The sequence below is a fragment of the Pelodiscus sinensis genome, chromosome 25 (genome assembly GCF_049634645.1).
Source record: "Pelodiscus sinensis isolate JC-2024 chromosome 25, ASM4963464v1, whole genome shotgun sequence".
In the NCBI taxonomy this organism is placed as follows: Eukaryota; Metazoa; Chordata; order Testudines; family Trionychidae; genus Pelodiscus; species Pelodiscus sinensis.
The window spans coordinates 11,594,763-11,602,500 of NC_134735.1; positions in this window are offsets into that span (position 1 = coordinate 11,594,763).

Consider the following 7,738-nt stretch of genomic DNA (forward strand, 5'->3'; position numbering starts at 1 on the left):
AAAATATAGAAAAATGGGTTTTGTTTCTTTTGTTTTGTACATGATATCCATGGGAGAGATGGAAACCTCTAATATGGAAAACCCCAAAGAAACAATTTTTTTTAAACTTAGTTTGTTACCAGGGGACAGTTGTCGCCTGGAAGGAGAGACTTTTAGAGGGAATTGGAGATGATTCAACACTACAAGATTAATTCATCACTCCAAGCTGTGAAGAACCAAGTTTCAATTTGTCTGTGGTTCTAAATAAACTATAGTTGGGGGCCTCTGCAGTTTTTTAGCAGCAAGAGCATTACAGCAGCAACTACAGTGGACAATATTCCCTCTGAGGATGTGTCTAGACTACTTTTTTCGAAAAAACTTCCTCTGCGTCTAGACTGCTGCTGCATTCTTTCGAAAGTAAATCGAAAGATCGTGGCAGTTTTTTTGACTGTGGAAAATCTCGTTTTACAAGGAAGAACGCCTTTTTTTGAAAGTGTTCTTTTGAAAAAAGGTGCTATGTAATGCAAACTGTGCTTTTTCAAAAAAGAGCATCCAGACTGCCTGGGTGCTTTTTTACAAAAGTACTGATTGTAGTCTAAACGCTCTTTTTCGAAAGAGGCGTGTAGTCTAGACATAGCCTGACAGAAAACTGCTGTGTTATTTAAATCCAAGATAAAAGGAATTCTATAAGAATACAGCCTCATCTCTTACAACAGGGAGATGACCAATCTTCATTCATACATAACCACACCCAGTGTAGAATGGCTTCTGGTAAGTGACTTGCCTAAAATGTTAATACACACAATTGGGAAGGTGAATGGAAGGTTAAATTGTAAACCGGAGGCAAATGGTAAGCTGAAGTCAGGCAGCCTGTGCTAAATAAGCAGCAACATCCTGATGCTAATGACTATTTGAACCTCCCTGGACACACAGTTATGTATTTAAAAGTAGCCATTCTACAAAGGAATTTCACTCCTCAATTACAGACAGATTGCAGAGTTGGAATTCATTTGCAAATTTGTTACCCTGGGCTTGGTTAGACACATTAACTGGTTAACACTACAAAGCCAATTTCCCCTGTCTTTAACATTCCGATTTCCACCTCAAAAAGCTATGAATGGGACTCATCCAGCCCACCATTTTATATGTAAACCTGGAATGCAAAGATCAGGTTCCAAATATACAGCACATGGACAGAACATGCTGTAGTGTACAGGGATTGGTTCCTGCAAACCAATTAAAATACGTGGGATTTCACATCCAGCAAACGTAATATTACATGTAAATGTATATAAAGCAAGAGGTTGTCTGTGTAACTTTGGATACCCACCCCCTACGTTTGAGTCTGATCCAACTCAGCGTAGCTTTGCTGTAAGCCAAATAAAAGGAACCCGAGTGATGAAATCCAGAGTCAAGCCAAGTGAACTGGAAGAAGTGTCCTCACAGAATTGGGTGAGAAGTTCCATATAAGCCAAGTGGAAAAGGTCTTGGACATCCCAACTCACAGTTTAGCTAAGTCAACAATCTGCTCTAATTTCTTTTTCTCCAGACACAGAGAAGAGCTTAATGCTTAGAGAAGAATTACAGGAGTGCTACATTTCTGATCGCAGATTAACTGTTGCCAGTTTTCGTGACTGACATAGGGTCAGCCGCCCCCAGAGCACCCTCCTGTGGCCTGACATTGCTCTGCGTGCCCACTGCTATCCATCTTCCTCCTTTTCAGGGCTCCCCAATTAAACTCTACCCAGATTAGTCTCTCATTGATCTCTGCCCTCAGGAGTGAATCCTATGAGCCAAGAGTGGGGAGCCTCAAGCCAGGGGGCCAGATGCAGCCCCCGACTTGCCTGGATATGGCCAACCCAAGGCTTACTGCTCTCCCCTCCCCAGCATTGGGAAGCCCTTGCCTACTGCGGGACTGGACCACACAAACTCTACTAGTCTGGACCCCGCTAGGCTCAGGTGTGCAAGGGGAATGTGGAAGGTGTCTTCTCAGTCAGGTAAGAATCCTCTGAACTGTTATTCATGCTAAAATTCGACACTTTACACCTGAGTCTGAATAAAGGATCTAATTATCTTCCCCATTACAAAGATAGCTTCCCCAAATATCATTAGCTCACAGACATTTACCTTCCCCCCACCCCCCTTCTGTTCTGAAATTTGATTTGTCCTTTTCATATGTGTTCATTTTTTTTTAATTGTATCCTTTAGTACATAAATATGGTTGTGACAATTTTCTTCCACTATTTGATCTGAGGAAGTGGGTCTGGCCCACGAAAGTTCATCACCTAATAAACCATCTTGTTAGTCTTTAAAGTACTACATAGTCCTGTATTTTTTTCTCAGTCAGGGGCCATGTCAGTGAGGGTTGGGTTTTTTGGTTTTGGTTGGGTTTATTTTTTTTTTGGCTTCTCATTTGTTGGGTGGCACCCAACTGATTTTTCTGTGGGTCAGTAGCCCTCGACCCAAAAACGGTTCCCCACCTCTGCTCTAAGCTTTTCCAGGGTCCGTGTTTCTGGTAATCCTTCCTTTTGCTGCAGTTCCTCCCAGTCTCTGAGCTCCCCTACCCCTTCTACTTCCTGCTACTATGTATAGGGAGACGGAGGATTTGTTTATGTCTATGGTGGGCCCCTTCAGTAACCAAGGTTGGCTGGGCCCAGGTCATTAGCCACAAAAGGTCAAGTGACACTGGCACCATTATCATCACTTGAAAACTTGAGAAAAAAGAAAAGCAGAAAACATTCTAAGTTCTACGGTGCTAAGTAGGGTTTCCCCTGGGAAGTGGCACACACAGGACATATCTGCTGACATCTGTCCACAGCAAGGTCACAGTGGCATGGTCACATACACTATACATTCTTATTAATGGCAACGATAAAAAAACATATCTCTGGCCCTACTATTATCCTATGTAAAACAACTTTGCATAATACTCTATGAGAAGAGACCAAGACAGCCATCTAGAGGACAAGGAAAGGAAATTCTCTCCCTCAAAGCACGGTTGATTCCTTTAGGATAGCGTTTCTCAACCTGTCAAAACTACTGTACCTTTTTCAGGAGTCTGATTTGTTTTGTATACCCCTAAGTTACACTTCACTTAAAATCTTCTGGCTTACAAAATCTGACCAACATCCAAAAACACCACAGCATGCTATTAGTGGGGAAATCGCTTCCTTTCCCATTTTGAAGATATTGTTATAAATCAATTGGAATATAAATAGTGCACTTACATTCTAGTGCATAGTATATTGAACATTATAGAATGTCCGTGTGAAGTTTTCGTTTGGTATTGACTTTGCTAGTGCTTTTTAGGTAGCCTCTTGTAAAACTAGGCAAATATAAATGTGTCAATATACCCCTGGAAGACCTCTGAATACCCCCATGGGGATGTGTACCCCTGGTTAAGAACAACTGCATTAGAAGCTCAATTCACAACTGAAAAAGCTTACCAGGACTAATCAGGAGTAGCATTCATGTATTAATTGCACTTGAAAGATTTTTAGAGGAATCCTACAGGTTTTTATTTTTTTTAAAATAAAAGTAAAGTGAAACCACTTTTAAGTTACTAGTAACTTTCTATTTCATTTTACAAAGCTTATCTGCTATATTTAAATAAACTGTTCAATGCCTCTCACTATATTTGTTAAAAGTCAAACTATAAAGTAATTGCAGAAAAATCTAGTTTGAAATATTTAGAGCTATAATTGTACATGTTATAAAATACTGTGGAAAAATATAACAAAAAGCAATATGCAATAAGCAATACATCTTTGGTGTATATTTTAAGGGTATTTAAGAGAATACAAAATTTAAAGACTATCATCATTAAGTATATAATTAAGGCAACTTCTACATGATCTTGACAGACTCCCTAAATCAACACTTAACATTAAGACTTTTTGAATGATATTGAACACATTTAAAAACAGCTGAACCATGTTAAGTGAACTTAATTGATATGCAAAAGTGAGTAGGTGCTCCACAATCAATGACTAAGAATTATCAGAGAAATCCTGAACATTTTAAATTAAATGTTGTACTATCTTTTTTTTATTCCCCTCAGCACCAACTCAAGTAACAGGACTACTTAGCGGTACATTACTCTTCTAAAATAACCTGTAGCAATACCTTAATCCATCCCTGTGATACAGCTCAAAATATTGGAGCCCACATATCTAACCTATAATAATTTAAAAGCATATGTATATTGCTTGGAGGGGAGTAGAGAAGAAAGGGTTGTACATGAACATTTTAAATATTTATTTGCATTTAGTTAGTGTAAGAATAGTAAGAAAAAGCAGATTATGTAGAGAGAACATAAGGAACATCTTTGACTCACAGGTGGTTTATTGTGAAAAGAACCAACTAGGTGCCTGCTTCTTCAGTTTGTGACTTGTGTTTCCCATTCACCTAACACATTTGGGGTTCATTTTAAGTGTTGTGTAGCAAACACTTGATTCATTTCATGTACGCTAATTATAATTGTTATACTTCACAATAGTTACTAGAAAATTTATAGTTTCATGGATTAAAATTCAATGTATTTTTTTAGGGTTTTTAATCCACACAATATAAATATTCAGTTCATGTTTGAAATCAGATCTTTGTATTAATAACTGATTTTCCTATCACAACTGAAGAAAGCAAACTACAGCACCACAGGTGAGCTCATTGGCCTATGTTTGAATGGGACACCTAAAAACCAAACCATACATATATCGAGATCTGTGCAACCATCATGCCAATCTTTCTTTGCAAATACAATTTTAAAAGATTATAAAAATCAATACCAATTTAAAAATCCATTGTAGTAATCACTCCTTTATATAGTACATTTATTACACACTAAGTTATGTTTATCAAATGCATAACTTGCATTTAGTTTTTCACTGAACTTATTGCATGAGAATTTAAACTTTGGTTCAATAATAAATGGGAGGGGGGAGAGTAGGGAGAATTTATAGCCCTCATGCTGGTAGAGAAAAGCTTGAAAACACTGTGGTTGTATTCTAAAGGCAATGAAACTAGAAGATAAATTTGCTGCTCTTCTAACTTATAATATGATTTTGGGGACTTACCTTAGGACCTTTGAATAGCTGGTGTGGGCAGTGCTGCTGAAGTGTGGCGCCTATTTTGTAAACATATGATGCATGTCTCCTCAATTTTTAGAGAGTACATTTTACCTTAAAGACAATTAATGAATGGTAGCATGAATGCCAGACATTCAGACAGGTGATTACAATTTTATAAAAACCACAACATACTTAATTCATCCCCCAAAATTCTAAACAAACCCCACTCTTTTATGAAAATCATAATAGTATGGCTAACTTATCTTTTCATTTCCGTGCACTTTCACCTCCTGGGCAAGCCAGGAAATGCAAACATATAAACCAATCTACAATGAGAGCGGCTCTTTAGATCACAGCGGATCTTTGGTACACTGAGAACAAGAAAGTACTGGACTTCATGTGAATCAAAGGAGCGCAAGGCAGCACCATCTCTGTGTGTGCGTGTGCATGTGTAAAACTTTCTAAACTATTCAAGTTCATCCATCCCCAGTATCAATCCACCAATCGGTATTCAAAAGAAAATATGTAGACCAACAGAAAATTTTAAACATACAATCAGTAAATTACAATCCAACACAATTTTCACATGAAGATTTTTCTGTTAATAAAAAACAGTTTAATTCATAAGTATATCAAAATCCTATAGTGTACTTGCATAATCCAAGAACACAGAATAACTAACAAAATTTTAGATAAGCCTTAAAATTAGATTTAAAATTAGAAAGTAATATAATCTTATCTACATGTATTTTTACTTTAAAATGTTTATTAATGCAGTTAAACATGTGAATGATATACAATTTGGAAATGAAGTAATAAAAACCCTGCATTTTTGTGACAGTCCCACAAGTGTCAAAAAGCAAAGTAAAATCATTATTAACGTGGGGTGAGGGGAACACAGTATGTGAGAGTTTTTTACTAGATTCTGCCTTCTGGTAAACTCTGAATCAGTGTTTAAATTGAAAAACTGGTACATTTCTTACTCATACAAAGCACTAGAGCACAGACTCTGGACAGTAAGGACAAACAATATGGGACAATAAATGTTATTTCCAAGATAAAGTAACATAGTTGCCTAAATAAAAGCAAAACAAATCACATCTTTGCAGAGATGCGAAATTAAAAAGGAATATGAGTTTTGCTTGTCTCCCCCATAAACTCTTTCCATTCTGTCTTATCGTAGCAGCAGAAACTCAGTTTTATGCTCCGATCTATATGAATTTTTTAGCTCTTTTTTTAAAAACCTTATACTTCTTTTTTGGAAAGGGTATCGCCGTATGCAGGAAATTAAGAGCTACCATCTGGTACAACTTGCAAGACAGCACCAACTATTTTTCAGATTCTAGAACTGAATTGAAATGGACATGCTGCATGCTCATTCTTTTTTTAAAAAAACAACAACAAAACACACATTTTAGTTTATTTGCATTCAGTTAGTTACATGCTTCTAGGAAAGCTTTATGCCTACGTATTAAAGTTCAATGTGTAATACTATACTCTTTGACAAAGCATCTTCTACATTCTAGAAGCTACCGGACTCAAGGGAAAGGTGAGAAAGTGGCTTACAAAATAAGGGACTCAATTCTATTCTCAATTTCTCCAAAAGCCAATTAAAACAAGAGGAATATATAATAAGGCCATTTTTCTATTATTTGTTTATTAACTCACAGCTGGAGGTGGTAGCTTTATGTTGGTAAAACTAATATTACTAAAAATTAATTCAAAATATGCCAGAGTTAGATGAGGGGGAAAGGGGGAATGTTCCACCCTACTATTCTGACATATGAAGATTTTAAAGGACAAAACCCTCCAGACTGTACTCAGTCTGAACTCACAGATGTCAGCAGGAACCTTGACTCAGTGAGAAGGGAAGGATGAGACCCATAGGAACAAAGCAATCTTTGCTATCAGTAACACAAAGCAGACCTTGGGCATTCAGTCCCAGTTATCTAGTACTGACACTGGTGCACAACAAAATACAGCACAAGAGACAGAATTCAGGGAGAGCAAGCTTCCTGATCATAGTACTCTAAAAGACCAATTGTGGCTTTGGTTCCCCTAGGCAACTTATTAGTAATATGATGCCTAAACCATCAAGTAGCTCATTGGGGTAGGAGTAAGGACTTGTGTAATTTATGCAAATGACCAGTCACTTTCTTGTTGGTGAAGTCCAAAATTACAGACTTAATAATGAGTCGCTAATTCTCGACACACATCAGAGAACTGGACAGTTTGAGGCTAGTGCTCTTTGGAAGGGAATTAAAATGTTCTGCTCACGCCCCCAGCTTAATTACTAACATTATGGAAGCTTGGTGTAATTTTTTTAGCATTGTTCCTTCAAGCAGATGTTACAGACCAATAAATAAAATGAGGAAGTGGGGGAAAAAATGTAGCCCCATAAAGTATGGAGGGAGCCTCTCTACAGTCTGATGCCAGCTTTAAAATTTGCTTGACCTGCCAAAACCAGCACATTGGGGTTGGTTTGTTTGCTCTGCTCTCACTTTGGCTTCATCTACACTGTGGCTACCAGAAACCCTGTGCTGCTGTAAGCCGATGGTATGTACGCAGGCCATTTCTTATTTTTAAAGGTGTTTAAGGACAAGTATACATGCAAACTCTAATTTTTCATGCCACTCCCCTGACACGGAGAAAAGAATTTATAAAAACCAATTCCCACCGTATACTCCAAG